General features: G+C 38.8%; 1 long non-coding RNA gene across 2 annotated transcripts in view; it reads right to left on the bottom strand.

Moving 5' to 3' along the window:
• Positions 1-11215, bottom strand: part of LOC132403825 (uncharacterized) — a 29535-nt gene extending 18320 nt beyond the window's left edge. For both annotated transcript variants that reach the window (XR_009515363.1, XR_009515364.1), the window contains exon 1: positions 10769-11215. This is a non-coding gene — a long non-coding RNA (uncharacterized LOC132403825). The remainder of the gene's footprint in view (positions 1-10768) is intronic.
• Between the last annotated feature and the right edge of the window lie 6328 nt (positions 11216-17543).

The following is a 17543-nucleotide window of genomic DNA, read 5'->3' as shown; positions in this document are numbered from 1 at the left end:
GTATCAGGAAGAGACCGGGAGTTTCCCAAAGACAGTACTCACTCCTTTCAGAAGAGCCATAAGGTTTGGCTAACTTTAAAAATGCTGAGAAGCTAAACAGAAGCAAAAGTACACTGTGATATACCTATCTTGAGAAATACTTATCATAATGTAGATTTTATATTACTTAGCTGTTACATTTTATTCGCTCAATTACTCATTTTTCCCCACCAAAATGAGAGTGTGAGTGTGAGAGAGTGAGTGTGAGTGAGTGAGTGAGTGTGTGTGTACGTACACACATTGGAGTACACAGGAAAATCTTTTCTGTATAATGGATTTGTTCACTGACTTTTGTGAATACTGCAGTGGGGGCCCTCAACCCACAAATAGGAGTGGTTATTTCCCCCCCCCCCCCCAGCTGGACATTTCCTCTAGCTCAACGGAGGGTCATTTACTAGAGACCTCAGCCTTGGAATTACACGTTCATTGCCATTTTTGTTATTATTTGAGCTTATTGGTTCTTATTTGTTCAGGGAGTAGATTGATTAAGTTTTATTCTAATTTCAATGATACATTGACAGATAAATACAGGTGGCTAAGGACAAGGTAAAATACATTTCTTTTAATGTAAATGGGCTATTAAATCCAATCAAACATAAGAGAATTTTATCCAAATTGAAAAAAGAACAAGCCCATGTAGAATATTTACAGGAAACTCATTTAAGTGATAATGAGCATAAAAAACTAAAGAGAATGAGCTTCACTAATCTGTTTTTCTCCTCATATAAATCAGGACATAGGAGAGGAGATGCTATTCTTATCTCAAGTAAGCTAAATTTTGAAGAAGTATTTGAAATGGGAGATAAATACGGCAGATATATTCTGGTAAGGGGTAATATAGACGCCAATTCAGCTACTCTATTGAATATATACGCACTCCCCGGAAGTGATATTGGTTTCTTTCAGAAAATTACTGATATTATGGTAACGGAAACAGAAGGTCTCCTGATATGTGGGGGAGACTTAAATCTACAATTACAACCAAACTTAGACTCTTCCAATAGAAAAACATATGAAACAAAATCTTTACATAAGAAAGTTAATACACTTTTTGAGGATGTTGGTTTAATTGATATATGGAGGGACCTTTGCCCTGACAGAAAGGATTACACTCATTATTCTGCTCCACATTTTGTATATACAAGAATAAACTATTTCATAACATTTGGAAAAGACAAAGACAAAATAAACACCTGTGGAATTGGGACCATCTATTGTAAGTGACCATGCACCTATATATTCATCTGTTGATTTTGACCTACAACCAAAAAATACTATTTGGAAACTAAATTCAAGTCTACTCAATGATCTGTACTTTAAGGAACAAATTAAAAAAGGAATTAGTCTCTACTTAGAATTTAACGATAATGGAGAGGTTTCACCTCCCATTTTATGGGATACTCTGAAGGCGGTCTTAAGAGGGAAAATTATAGCAATATCTTCATATAAGAAAAAAATAAGGAATAAAACATTAAAGGAATTACAAAATAGACTGAAGGAACTAGAGAAAAAACAAATTGAATTTGGCACAGGATACATTAGGGGAAATTAAAAGAATTAGGAATGAAATAAATAATTTGGCTACGCAAGAAATCAGGAAAAACTTAATGTTTCTGAAACAGAGACATTATGAAAGTGGATCGAAATCTATGAAAATATTGGCGTGGAAACTGAAAAAAAAAAGATAGCAGAAAATACGATTCATAGAATTAGGGACCCAAGAACGAAAACGATAAAAAATAAGCTAAGTGAAATTCAAGAAGCTTTTGAAATGTTTTACAAAATGCTATATTCCAAAGTTCCGGGGGAAGCATAACTCAAATTGTCACTTTCTTGAATTCTCTAGAGTTACCCACTTTAAGCAAAGAACAAAATAGAAGGATGACTGCTGACATAACTGAAGTTGAATTAAAAGCTGCAATTAGTAGGCGTAAATTAAGCAAGTCACCAGGATCAGATGGGTATACGGCAGAGTGGTACAAAGAATTTAAAAATGATTTAATTCCTGTTTTACTCCCCACACTGAACTAAGCTCTAAAAAAGGCACAAATGCCACCCAGTTGGAAGGAAGCGATAATCTCAACTATACCAAAAGAAGTCAAGGATAAAATGGAATGCGGGTCATTTAGACCAATATCCATTCTTAATGTAGATTATAGGTTATTTACCTCCATCATGGCCAAATGATTAGTGGAGTTTCTACCCATACTGATATGTAATGATCAGACAGGTTTTATACGAAAACTCCAGACTCAAGACAATATACGAAGGACACCACATTATGGATCATATACAAAAAAATAAAATCGAAGCAATAGTGATAAGCGTGGATGCTGAAAAAGCATTTAATTTGGTTAATTGGAATTTTCTTTACAAAGTTTTACAAAGATTTGGTTTCCAAGACACAATTATTAAAACTATACAGACGCTATATGACAATTCTACTGCTAGGATTAAAATCAATGGACATTTATCAAATAGTCTTACCCTAGAAAGGGGCACGAGACAGGGTTGTGCATGGTCACCACTACTCTTCGCGCTATATCTGGAACCATTAGCTCAATACATCAGACAAGATGAAGATATCAGGGGAATTACTATTAAAGGGACAGAGCATAAATTGGCTTGTTATGCGGATGACATTTTGATCTATCTGGGGCAACCAACATACACTTTACCTAATTTGATGCAATCCTTTGAACAATGTGGTCAATTATCAGGATACAAGATCAACATAGATAAAACCCAATTACTTTAATATTACTATAGCCCACCAAGAGAAATTGAAAGTCAATATCCCTGGGCCATGGCACACAGTCTTTCAAATATTTGGGCCCCATTATGCCAAAAGATTTGGCAAAATTATCAGAATGTAATTATCAGCCTCTATATAAAAAAAATTAAGGAAGATGTGGCAAGATGGAGCCTGATTCCTTTTTTCAGTCTCAATTTAAGGATTCAGTCTATTAAAATGAATATACTGCCCAGACTGTTATATCTCTTTCAGACCCTATCAATAGAGATTAATCAAAATCAATTCAATGACTGGAACAAGAAGCTATCAAGGTATATTTGGCAGGGTAAAAGGCCTAGAGTTTGTCTCAAAACTTTGCAATTAGCAAAGGAAAAGGGGGGATGGGGCTTGCCTTCTCTTAGAGATTATTATTTGGCAGCACAGTTGAGAGCTATGATATTTTGGTGCAACCCATCATATGATGCTCAATGGAAAAACATTGAGGAGTGGGTACTTCCCATCCCCATACAAGCAATTTTGGCTGATAACAACCTGCAAAGGTACATAAATACTATTGATAACCCATGGATGAAATTGACTCTTAAAATATGGAAAACCACTATAAAAGAATATAATCTAGAGGGAGATATAGCAAATCTTAAATGGTGTGCTTATGATTCTGATTTTACACCAAATAAATTGGATGCTAGATTTAAGGACTGGACAGCTAAAGGAAAAACAGTTCTTTGCAACATAATGAAAGAAGGAACACTGTTCAGTTTTGAAATTCTTGAAGAGAAACACTTATTAGAAAAACAAGATTTTTATCTGTATTTACAGATACAACAATATGTTCATAGGACGATTAAAAATGCAACCAAGGCAAAAACATGCTTGATAGAGCTCTTTAGAAAAGCATATAATTCAGATAATGGTAGTAGAATAATTTCAAGCATGTATAAGTGGTTGTCAAATCTTAAAGCACATTCGACTTCATACATTAAAACAAAATGGGAGAAGGAAGGAGGGATAATTATATTTGAGGAAGAATGGACAACAATATGGAGATGTCAATGGAAGTGTACCAATTCACAGAAATGGAGGGAGTTTGGAGGGAAAACTTGATAAGATATTTTATTACACCCTCTCAGAAATCCCATTATGATAGTAACCTCCCTGTTTGCTGGAGAAATTGTGGAAATCAAAATGCAAATCATTATCATATTTTTTTGGACTGCCCTGTTATCAAAAACTATTGGAGGGGGATACACAATGCCCTACAAGACATCTTTAAATGTGAAATACCCTTGGAGAGTAAGACCATATATTTTGGATATATACCTCAAGAATGGTTGAAAAGAGATAAATATTTAATGAATATACTGTTGCTGGCTGGTAAAAAGACCCTTACTAGGAAATGGTAATCACAGGAGAACCCAACTTTAAATACATGGATGGAAATTACAATGGACATTTACAAAATGGAAAAGATAACAGCATCTGTTAATCATAAGCTGGAACAATTTGATTCATACTGGGGAAAATGGTTTAACTACACAATGCCTCATAGGCCTGATTTTATTCCCACATATCAATGAATCTGTTGAAAAAAAAAATCACTCCCTACTTGTACATAGTTCTTTCCTTTAGCTTGTTTTTTCTTTCCACTCTTTTCTTAAGTGTATACCCAGATAAATACTTTGTGGAGATTTTGTGATATATGATTATATGATGTATATGTACAATATCTGAAATACATCTTATGGAAATGGTTGTTTGATGAAATTCAATAAAAAAATAAATTACAAAAAAAATACTTGACCTACCAAAGTGAACCACTTCACACTTATCTGGGTTGAGCTCCATCTGCCAATTCTCAGCCCAGTTTTGCATCCTATCGATGTCCCGCTGTAACCTCTGACAGCCCTCCACACTATCCACAACACCTCCAACCTTTATGTCATCAGCAAACTTACTAACTCATCCCTCCACTTCCTCATCAAGGTCATTTATAAAAATCACAAAGAGTAAGGGTCCCAGAACAGATCCCTGAGGCACTCCACTGGTGACTGACCTCCATGCAGAATATGATCCATTTACAACCACTCTTTGCCTTCTGTGGGCAAGCCAGTTCTGGATCCACAAAGCAATGTCCCTTTGGATCCCATACCTCCTTACTTTCTCAATAAGCCTTGCATGGGGTACCTTATCAAATGCCTTGCTGAAAACCATACACACTACACCTACTGATCTTCCTTCATCAACGTGTTTAGTCACATCCTCAAAAAATTCAATCAGGCTCATAAGGCACGAGCTGCCCTTGATAAAGCCATGCTGACTGTTCCTAATCATATTATACCTCTCCAAATGTTCATAAATCCTGCCTCTCAGGATCTTCTCCATCAACTTACCAACCACTGAGGTAAGATTCACTGGTCTATAATTTCCTGGGCTATCTCTACTCCCTTTCTTTTTTTTTTGTAACTCAAATTTTTATTATTATTTATTCTTATCTTACAAAGCTGCACAGCATATCATAGAGCAGATACAGTACAGCATATTTACATAGCCATCCCACAACAGGAAAACGTATAAAACTAAGAAACAGAAAAAAACTTCTAATTTAAGTTTAAATTAACATACAACCAAAATTGAACCCATGCGTCTTGCACTTCTCCCTCACTGTTAATTCTTCCCAACATGTGTTCATATGATGAAATCTTAACCATTTCCTCAGTCCATTCCCTCACAGTGGGACATCTTTTTTTCCAGTCTTGCAATATAATTCTTGCAGCCGTGATGAGACCCACCTTTAAAATAGTAAATTTGTCATAGTTTACATTAGGTATCATTGTCCTATCACCCAGGAGACAAAGCCATGGGCACAAGGGCAGTGTAGGACCTGACCAATTCCCCATCAAGAACTTTACACTAAAATGAACGAACCATGGAACACTCCCAAATCATGTGAAAATTTTTCCGACCTCATTTTTACATTTCCAGCATAAATTATTATCAACAATCCCCATTTTGTAGAGTCTAGTTGGTGTCCAATAATATCTGTGTACTATCTTATACTGAATAAATTTCCCTCTCACTTCCCTTATATGTCTACCCACATTTGATAAAATATTTGACTGCTCATTATCTTCAATATCACTTCCAAGATCCTTCTGACATACTGCTTTGAGATTGTTATACGGTTCACCCACAGAGTGCTTGAACATTTCATAAAACACTGATGCTTTATGAACTTTCTGTGGCAGTATATTCAGTTAAAGGATTACTTTGTGGGCCACCATTCTTGAATATGCTACTAACGCAATGTCTTATTTGTAAATACTTCCAGAAACTCCCTTTATCTACAAAGTTATATTTCCTCTGCAAATCCACATGACATAAAAATCCCATTCTCATATAGATCACCTACTGTATTTACACCTTTAATCTTCCATTCTTTCCAGTACATTCTTTTCACCATTCTTTTCCCAATGCATATCTCAGGGTTATTCTAGAGCGAGGAGTATAACTGATTTAAATGTGACATTCTACAAGCTTTATGAATGGTACTCCACACAGTCCTTGAGTGAAATAGTATAGGATTTAGATTAATCTTGTTTTCCACATGTTGTGAGAGAATGTTAAGGGGAGAATGTGGTGCAGCCAAGTTCTGTTCTATAACTACCCAAACTTAATCAACATCAGCCCTGTCCTAATGTTTAGCTAACTTGATCATTTCAAAGGATAATTTATATGCCTTGACGTCTGGTAGACTGAGCCCACCCATGTCCCTGGACATACACATCTTACTCATTTTAATTCTGGGCTTCTTCTTACTCCTTAGAAAGTCACTAATAATTTTGTTGTATTGCTTGTAGATCAAATCTGAAATATTTAAAGGAAGCATCATAGAAAGATAGTTAAACTGAGGTGCTATGACCATTTTAACTACATTGACTTTACCCCAGAGTGACAATCTCAGTAGCCCCCACTTATCCAGATTATTTCTTATCCTACTCAATAATGGATCATAATTTAGTTATTTCATCCAAATTCTGACTGTTTGACCCCTAGATACTTCATTCCAACTGGCACCCATCTGAAGTTAAACTGAGATACTGAATTTGAATAACAAAATTTTGACATTGGCATAGATTTACTGCAGTTGATTTTATAACCAGACACTTCAGAATATAATTGAATTGTTTTCATTAGTGGGGGTAAGGAATTAGGAGGGTCACTAATCAGTAATAAAATATCGTCAGCATATAGCATCAACTTATGCTCCTTTCCGCTTCCCTTCACCCCTCTAATATTTGGATTGGCTCTAATCATGATTGCCAACGGTTCCAAAAAAATCGTAAATAACAATGAAAAGAGGGGGTAGCCTTGGCGTGTACCCCGTGAAATGTTGAAAAAATGGGAATATGATGTCATTTGTAGTAACTGTAGCCTTAGGGTTTTTATACAAAATTCTAATCCATGATTTAAAGATAGAGCCAAACCCAAAGGATGACAAGGCCATGGTTAAAAATCTCCACTCAACCCTGTCAAAGGCCTTTTCAGCATCCAGGGAGATGGCAATAACTGAGATACTACTTGGGGAAGTTCAGTCATATTAAGTGCAGTAATCTCCTTAAATTGTCATTTGGGGATCTGCTTTTAATGAAGCCAAACTGGTCAGTGTTAATTATAGATGGCAATACTTCTCTCATGAACCCAGTATTTTAGTCAGTATCTTACAGTCCACATTAATTAAGCTTATAGGCCTATAATTGGAAGGATCGATTGCACCCCTGTCTATTTTTGGGATCAACAATTATTAATGCTTCATTAAATATATTAGGTAAAAATTCCAAATTAAATGCTTCTGAGTAGATTTTTGTTAGAATAGGAGCAAATATGTCCAGAAATTTCTTACAATATTCAACTGGGAAGCTATCCATACCTGGAGATTTCCCCATTTTTATAGCCACAATAGCCCATCTGACCTCATTCTCAGTATCTGGGGCATCCAAGGACTCAGCTTGTTGTGGGGATCATGTAGGCAATTTTATGTTAGCAGAAACTGATTCAGCTCCTCCTGGTAATAATTAAACGGTGATGCATATAGATGTTCATAGAACTGTTGAAAGACTTTATTTCTTTATATGATGACACTAATGTATCCCCTTTCTTAATTACAGGTATTACACTATTTGTATTCTGCTGCTTTAAATATCGTGCCAGCAACTTACCAGCTTTGTCACCATATTCGTAGAAACTCGTTTTTAATCTAAATAATGCATATTCTGCTTTTTTGTTATATGTTATTTAGCTGGAATTTCAAATTGCACAGATCTTTGTATAAGTCATCAGTATATTGTCTTGATAAGACCTTTTCCATCGCGGTTATTTCTGCCTCCAGACTTATTTGCTCCATACTTTCAGATGTTTGTGCTATTAATTTTCCTCTTATATATACCTTGGATGCCTCCCATACTGAGGACAGCTTTACTGTGTTCCCTATGTTCAATTCAAAAAATGAAATCAGATCCTCAGCCAGCTTATCACTGAAATCCTTTTTTAACAGCATAATATTCATTCACCATCTACCCCTCCTTCCCCTTTCAGTATTTAAATCAATTTGAATTTCGACTGGTGCATGGTCTGATAATGCTATTGGGCCAATTTTACAGTCTATCATCTGTTCAGCAATGGAGTTGGATATTTAAAAAAATCTATTCTAGAGTAGGATTTATGTCAATGAGAGAAAAATGTACATTCTTTCCTGGATGGATTCACCAATCGCCATATATCCATCAGACTGATATCCTCAATAAGTTGATGTAAGGCAGCCCTGTGCCTAGGTAAAGGTGATGTCTGAAATTTGCTTTTATCAATAACAGGGTCCATTACTTGGTTAAAGTCTCCTGCTAAAATTATTTTTCCTTCCTTGGCACCTAAAATTTTGTTCAGCTTGTTAAGAAAGTCTGGGTCTTCCTTATCAGGTACATGTATGTTACAAAGTACTACCTTCACCCCATTAATAAGTGCATCTATACAAATTGTCCTGCCTTCCTTGTCCTTAAATTCTCCAAGCAATACAAAATTAAGTTTTTTGTTAACTAAAATCATTGTCCCATTTTGTTCCTATTAAATGATGAATAGAATACTTGGCCCACCCAATCTCTTCTAAATTTCAATGCTTCAAGATCTTTAAAATGTGTTTCCTGGACAAATGCAACATCAATTTGTTTACCGTTAAGGTATGATAAAATCTTTTCCCTCCTGAATGGGTTTCCACACCCATTAATGTTCCATGATATGAAATTACCCATTTTCATGTCAAACTTCGTGCACACACGTACAAAAATATACATGTTCCCCGATGACTGAGTCTGGAATGCAATAATTCCAAAAAAAATTCCAAAGAAAAAACCTGCTGTACTCTATCCCCATGCTCAATTATTACCAACAAACACTGCAAATTGCTGCACTTTCAAACAACAATTAAACAACCAACATAACCCAAAAACTTAGCGATGATATATTCCCACCAGATTAACTAACAAATAAAAATAGGCAGGATAAACTCTACAAAGAAACAGAGAAGAAAAAGACTCATGATATGGTCCGCCAAAGTAACGTGCCAGCTAGTAAGCCTAGTATTAAAGGGACAGCTTTATCCAGCTCCCCGCCCACCCTGTTGTACCTAAAAGGTTATCTCCACCTATTAGTCTCTCAGTCAATGCCAGCGCCACACTTTTCCTTAATGAATTTCTCTACTTCTGCAGCAGTAGTAAAGAACTTGTTCTTTCCTTTCCACATGAAGCGTAGAACTGCTGGATAAGCCAGTGTATACCAGCCTGGGGGGCGACCCTCGCCCGGCCTTGGTGCCAGGACCCGATGCGCCCGCTCTGCGTTCAGTTTGATGCCAAATCCCTCGGACATGATTCTTTGCACACACTTAATCAGACCGCCCGTTTCCACACCCTCCTTTAGACTAATCAGCCTGACGTTGCTCCGTCTGCTCCTGTTCTCAAGCTCCTCGACACGGTTCCACAGCAGGTCCGAGCGTTCATTATTCTGCTCGCTGACACCCACCAGTTGCACAGTGGTGTCCTCCACGCTGGAGAGGCGACTCTCAGCTTCCGTCGGCCTCTCGTGAATGGCATTAGTGGAGTTCTTCAACTCCGTTGTCGTTTCCTTAATCGTAGGTACAACGGTAGCCACTGAAGTGTGCAGGTGTTGTGACCGTTATAAAACAGTTGAATGTATTCTTTTACAATGCAAATCATACAAGGTTGAAAGAAAGGAAATGCAAGCTGCACTACTAGCTTTGGGAGCTTACAGTTTTCATCTAAAACTTAACTAAGTTATGGAAATGACTTTGATTTAATTCACAGTATTGCCCTTCATTATTTAAAATCTAGAGGGCTTTTGGGGTAATTTAGTTCTCAGTTGATAAAGAACTAGTACTCGCTTGGATAACTGGAGAATAATTGAAGGGAGCAGAGACAGGTTCCAAGTGATGACACTGGCAGTGAAAACAGTAGTGGACAGGCTGTTCGGCCCACAGTATTGTGCTAATCTTGACATCAATTTGTACTAAGTATCCTCTTCCTTTGTATCATTCATATTCTTCCATTCCTATTATATCTAAGGGCAGCAGTGTAGCATAGTGGTTAGCATAACACCATTACAGCAACATGTGTGTTGAATTTTTTGGTAATATTTGAGAATTACTGTACACCCTATCTTCGGTACATGCGGGGGACACGTTCCTTGCAGTCGATGCATAATGTGAATACAGTAATTATTTAAATGGAGAAAATAGGGATGCGTTCCAGAGGGCTTCCTAAATAAGTTTTATCTATAATTTATTCACATTTGCATACCAATACGACACAAAAGCAGTACAAGGCAAAATTCGTGTTATATTTAATCAATTTAAGGTAATATTCAACGTAATAAATCATAGAGAGTTAACGTACTAGGGTGTACAGTACTCACCAACAGTGGCAGGTGTGTTCGCTCCGGGAGATGAGTGCTGGTTGTGGTGTCGGGATCATATCAAGCACAGCAAGGGGTGAAGGAAGACTCACAGAACCCCCGGCAACAGGAGATGACACCGGTTTGAAAAAAAGTGGTGAGGGTTGTTTGCTTGGCAGCATTTTGTTTTTCAGCAGAAATTTGCTTGTAGGGAAGAAGGGTTGACGGCTGAAATGCTGCCTCGGTTCTGAACGTCGGTCCATGCTCATCGGCATTTGTACCAAGGGTTCCGACTTCCACCATTCCTTCACCGTTCGTCAACTCCCGGGATTTCCAAAATCGCCTGTTGCTTGCAGCATCTGAGAGATAGTTCGCCGTAAAAAAAAACGCCTTTGTAGTATTGATGTGACTCGGACACCGCTGTAGATTGAACAACCCTGTTTAGTCAACAGGCTCCATTTTCCTTACCCCCCGACCTGACGTCATACGCACTCCGACGTACGAATACTCACACAATACATTACATCCCCCTTCTCAAGGTTTTTTTTACAACACTGAATTACCAAAACAATCCTTCTAGGTATGCCTTTCTTACATTGCAACAGCCATAACATAAACTAATAAACCTTTTATTTCACACCTTGGAATTTATAGCATGTGTGACTTTGTCTTAGACTGTGTGAGACTGCAGGTGGATCTAGTCTCTGTGTCTAGCTGGAAGTTTGACTTGTCTCCCAGACCGTGTGTGTATCACAGCTGTGACTGTGCTTGTCCTTCATCAGTGTCAGTCTCTCAAGTGACCTCTGTCACTCTTGGTGTCGTTTGTTTCCATGTCTGTATATGTGGAAATGTCCTGTGCACCTGTACGTGGAAACTCCCTCTCGCCTGTCTTCAGCAGATGCTTCCTGTTCCTCCTGTGGACTCTTCCATCCGGCGTGCGAACTATGAAGGATCTTGGTTGCTGATGTCTGTCGTAACCACAGCTGGCTGCCAAGTGTCTCCTCTCTGTATTCTGACATTTTCACCTGTCTGCAGATCTGGCAACTGCCTTGTATGTCTGTCATAATAGCTCTTTTGCTTTATTTGATTGTACTTTTGCCTGTCATGTACTTGAGCATTACTTTCAGGAGTCAGTAGAGTTGTGGATGTTGGAGGTTTGGACTTCAGACGACGTCCCATCAACAGCTGTGCAGGAGAGAAACTCACACCCTCAATCGGTGTGTTGCGGTATTCAAGCAGAGCAATGTACGGGTCACCATTGCTGCTTTGTTCCTTCTTGAGCATGTTCTTCACAGTTTGTACAGTTCTCTTTGCTTGTCCATTAGACTGAGCGTGCCCTGGACGGGAAGTAACATGTTGAAATTCCCAGCTTTCTGAGAACCCTCTAAACTCACCACTGGCATATTGTGGACCGTTATCACTAATGACAACATCTGGAATACCATGTCTTGCGAATGTCGACTTCATTGCGGTAATGACACCTTGACTGGACATGTCACTTAACTTGGTGATCTCTGGTGTTATGAATGTACCACAGCTCTGAGGCGGGAGCAGCCCCCTCCTTCCGGAGAATCGCAAGAGCACTATTAATTTGGGTCTCGGACCCAGGCAAATGAGAGACAATGTAATGGTTTTGGCCATTGCTCTTAGAGACACCTGTGCTAAGTGCATGACCCTGCTACGTGACAGCTACCATGGATATGGACACCCTCGGGCAGTGTGGGGGTGGGGATTGCATCACCCTACTTTGATGGACATCTACAACTCTGCAAGTCAAGATAAAAGGGGACTGCAGAAGGCGGTACCCCAGCGACGCATCAGAAGGACTCCATCGCTCAGCACTCCCGTGATAGCTGGAAGCCAGTCAAAAGCCACGTGCGCTCCGTAACTCCGTAAAGCCTGGGGAGCGGGTGGCTGATAATACCGAGAAGGACTTCGAACTAATAACAGGGAAACAACGCTCCCCTGATTCAACGGTGTTGCTTCGTCAAAGACCCGGGCAAGTTTTTCCCGTTTCTCCTCACTCTCTCTGAAACACGTGAAACCCAGTGATTCCCCAAAAGGCTGAAGCCTGCAGACTTCTGAGTGACTTTTATATTTCCAACGGACAATATATTATCCCCTAGACAACAGTCGAGATTATTTCTTAATGATGATTATTGCTATACCCGCGCTTTAGATTGAGTTTTGCCGATGTACATGTTCTGAATGTTTGTATTAACCTTACTTTTGTGCCCCCCTTTATGAATAAAACCGTTCGAAAATATTGCCATCAGACTCCAACGGACCTCTCTATCTTTGCTGGTGAGTTATCCAGTTACAGGATACGTAACACTGGATATTTTGAATAGTCGTCCACACAAAGCAGATATTCTGCACCATTGTAGTGAAAGAGATCTGTGCCAATCTTCTCCCATGGTCTTCTTGGTAGTGGGTGGGGAAGCTGAGGCTCTCTTGGATTGCTGTTTTTATTTTCATTACAGACAGTGCACTGAGACACAATGTCCTCTATCTGAGTTGACATGCCTGGCCAATAGAGAATGTCCCTTGCTCTTTCTTTACGTTTCACTATCCCCAGGTGTGACTCATGTATTCTGTTGACCATTTCCCATCTCATTCACTTTGGTACGATGAGTTTTGCCGTTTTGAACATTAGTCCTGATGCATAGCTGATTTCCTCTTTAAATGTCCAGTATTTCTACATTTCCTTTGGAACATCTTTTCTTTCTGTTGGCCATCCATTCTTTGTAATGTCTTTTAGCATTTGTATTTCAGTCACTTTCCTGAACATTTTCAACTCCTCAGAGATGGGTAGCTGAGGTGTAACCCAGCTGACTTCCAGCTCTCTTCCTAGCAGCTCTTCCTTTTGCTCTTTGAGGTAAGCACGGCTCAAAGCATCAGCGATGTACAGTTCTTTTCCTGGCTTACAGGTGACTGTGAGAGTGTACCTCTGTAGCCTGACAAGCATCCTTTGCAGCCTCATAGGAGCTTGATGAAGTGGCTTTTTGAAGATGCTCTCAAGTGGTTTGTGATCACTCTCAACCTGGATTTCTTCGCCAGATACATACCAGTGGAACTTCTCACACCCATAAACTATGGCAAGTAATTCCTTCTCGATTTGAGCATATCGGCATTGACAGTGTTGAATCTATGGTGTCAAAAAAGAAAATGACATTCTCAAAGACTTTGCTGACTTGTTTTCTGGATTAGGATGTTTACCAGGGAAAGACCATATCCAGATTGATCCAGCTGTTGCACCAGTCGTGCATGCCCAGAGAAAGATTCCAGTAGCTCTCAGGGATTGAGTAGTGGAGGAGCTACACAGAATGGAACAGATGGGAGTCATAACGAGACAAATAGAACCGACCAACTGGGTGAATAGTATGGTGACGGTGGTCACAGAAAAAAAATGTAAGTGCTGGCATTTTTTTTCTCAACACCATAGATTTGCTTCACCAGGCCTAGCTTTGTGCATGTTGCTTTGCCCAGTATTGCTGGAACATGTTGCTGTGCTACTTCAAACTCCATCTTGTGTTTTTGTTCTTTGTACACAAAGGTGATTGCTTTCTTTCCCAAAGGCGCTGTATTGTGGCCGAAATATGCAACAAGCTTGCAGGTGGATTTTCTCAGTCTTCCTCTGATATCCAATGAGTTGAATGTTTCTGCTGACATTTCAATAGACAATAGGCAGTAGGTGCAGGAATAGGCCATTCGGCACTTCTAGCCAGCACCACCATTCACTGTGATCATGGCTGATCATACACAATCAGTACCCTGTTCCTGCCCTCTCCCCATATCACTTGACCCCACTATCTATAAGAGCTCTATCTAACTCTCTCTTGAATGCATCCAGAGACTTGGCCTCCACTGCCTTCTGGGGCAGAGCATTCCACATATCCACCACTCTCTGGGTGAAAAAGTTTTTCCGCATCTCTGTTCTAAATGGCCTATCCCTTATTCTTAAACTGTGGCCTCTAGTTCTGGACTCACCCATCAGTGGGAACATGCTTCCTGCCTCCAGCTTGTCCAGTCCCTTAATAATCTTATGTTTCAATTAGATCCCCTCTCATTCTTCTAAATTCTGGTGTATATCAGCCCAGTTGCTCCAATCTTTCAACATGTGACAGTCTCACCATTCCAGGAATTAACCTTGTGAACCTACGCTGCACTCCCTCAATAGCAAGAATGTCCTTCCTCAAATTTGGAGACCAAAATTGCACACAATACTCCAGGTGGGGTCTCACCAGGGCCCTGTACAGCTGCAGAAGGACTTCTTTACTCCTATACTCAAATCCTCTTGTTATAAAGGCCAGCATGCCATTAGCTTTCTTCACTGCCTGCTGTACCTGCATGCTTCCTTTCATTGACTGATGTACAAGAACACCTAGATCTCATTGTACTTCCCCTTTTCCTAACTTGACTCCATTTAGATAGCAATCTGCCTTCCTGTTCTTGCCACCAAAGTGGATAACCTCACATTTATCCACATTAAACTGCATCTGCCATACATTTGCCCACTCACCCAACCTGTCCAAGTCACGCTGCATTCACATAATATCCTCCTGACATTTCACACTGCCACCCAGCTTTGTGTCATCATCAAATTTGCTAATGTTACTTTTAATCCCTTCATCTAAATCATTAATGTATATTGTAAACAGCTGTGGTCCCAGCACCGAACCTTGCGGTACCCCACTGGTCACAGCCTACCCCGGATGGATGGGGGGTGGCACCACAGGTCAGATATGGCTCAAGTGTGGAGTGAGAGACATTAAAGCAGGTTGAAAGTTCACAGACTTTAATTTGAAAAAGGGAAAGTAAATCAATAAACACAAGGCCAAACAGGGCCGTTAATTAAAACTGTCAAAGGGAAATGAAGCCTACACTGTGACTGAAATGATCATCTAAACATTGAACAAATGCTGCTAGTCTTCAGAGTCAGTTGATTTTGAAAGTCCAATGGCTCAGGGAAAGCTAAATGCAAAACAGCAGCAAAGTTTTACTATGCTCTGTCTAAGTCTCGACAAACACTATAAAGATAAGAATAGAGTTACATAATATCATGATTAAATAATAATTACCTGACATGTGCAAATTCACAAGCGCAATTGCCATATCTACTATGCTGCCAAATCCATGGTTGTGACCGGGAGAGTCAGTGGACATGGTGCATTTGGACTTTAAGGAAGTTTTTAAAAAAGTCCCACATCAGAGATTAGAGTACAAAATTAAAGCACATAAGGCATACAGACTTTTAGCAGTTGAGGGTTAGTTAGCCAACAGGAAATAGGATAAGAATAAATATGTCTTTTTCTGAAGACAGGCAGTGAACAGTTTTGTTTAGCAGGGTTCAGTTTAAGGATCAAACCTAAGGGGGGGGGGGGGGGGCGTCACATGATGACGTAGGCTCGAGACGTTGGGAATCCAGTTCCCTCATAAAAAGTAATGAAATTGGGTTTAAGTGAAGAAGAGTTAACAAATACCTACTAGAAACTATTTATAAGCAACTCAGGATTATTTTTAGATATGGCTCCTAAACTGAAACAGAAGAAAGCTACTACTTCGAAGACTGCGCAAATCAGCGGGGAAAAAGGCCTAACCGTTTCGGCGAAGCCTCGTACTCAAGTTGGATCTCCTCCCGGTGAAATGCATGGCACTTCTGATGGTGCAGGACAGGAAGTGGCGGTAATGTCAGCGGTCTCTAAAAAGAAACAGCAAGAACAACGCATGCGCGAAGAAACAAGTATGCATTAACAGATATTAACAAAACTACAAATCCCAAATACATCTGGAAGTGAATCAGAAGTGGAATCAGATTCTTTGGGAAACATGGATGAAGAAGAAGAGGAAAAGGAGGAGATTAAAGGAGACATAAGAGATATCCTGATATATATGATGAATGAACTAAAAGCTAAAAGAACAGATATAAGAAGGATGCAGATTACACTCGACAATGTGGTGGAAAAACAAAAGAAGATGGATAATAAAGTTAAAGAGATGGAAGTAAAAATGGAAGAAAACACTGAAAGAATAGATAAAATAGAAGACAATAATCTTGCCTGAACAACAGAAAGAAAACAGATGTTGGAAAAAATAGATGCGCTTGAAAACTCTAGTAGACGAAATAATATTAAAATTGTTGGTCTTATAGAAGGTACAGAGGGAGAAAATCCAATAAAATTCTTCCAAGAATGGATTCCAAAAATTTTGGAAATGAAAGAAGGAAGTCAAGTAATTGAAATTGAAAGAGCACACAGAGCTTTAAGACCAAAACCTCAACAAGATCAAAATCCAAGATCAATTTTGATAAAATGCTTAAGGTACCAAGATAAAGAAATGATCTTGAAGGCAGCTACTCAAGGTGCTAAAAAGAGAAATGGGCCATTGATGATAGAAGGGAAAAGAGTTTTTTTTATCCAGACATAAGTTACGATCTTCTGAAGAGGCGGAAGGAATTTAATCCAGTGAAAAAATCTTTACGGGAAAAGGGCTATAATGGAGGAATCGATCTATGGATGGAGACTTAATTCAATTTTATTAAAACGTCAAGATTTTTGTGATTTTATGAAAAAATAGATTCAATTTTTTTATACAAATTTACATTCAGTTGAGGATAAAATTGTATTATGGGAAGTGATGAAAGCATATTTAAGGGGTCAGATTATAAGTTATACATCTAAAATTAAGAAGGAATATATGGCAGAAATAGATCAATTGGAAAAAGATATCATAAAGTTAGAAAAAGAATCTCAAAGATATATGACAGAAGAAAAACGAAGACAACTTGTTAATAAAA

This window comes from Hypanus sabinus, chromosome 13, assembly GCF_030144855.1.
Source record: "Hypanus sabinus isolate sHypSab1 chromosome 13, sHypSab1.hap1, whole genome shotgun sequence".
NCBI classification, from domain to species: domain Eukaryota; kingdom Metazoa; phylum Chordata; class Chondrichthyes; order Myliobatiformes; family Dasyatidae; genus Hypanus; species Hypanus sabinus.
Note: the sequence above shows the minus strand (reverse complement) of the source record. Positions and strands in the feature narration are given on the sequence as shown.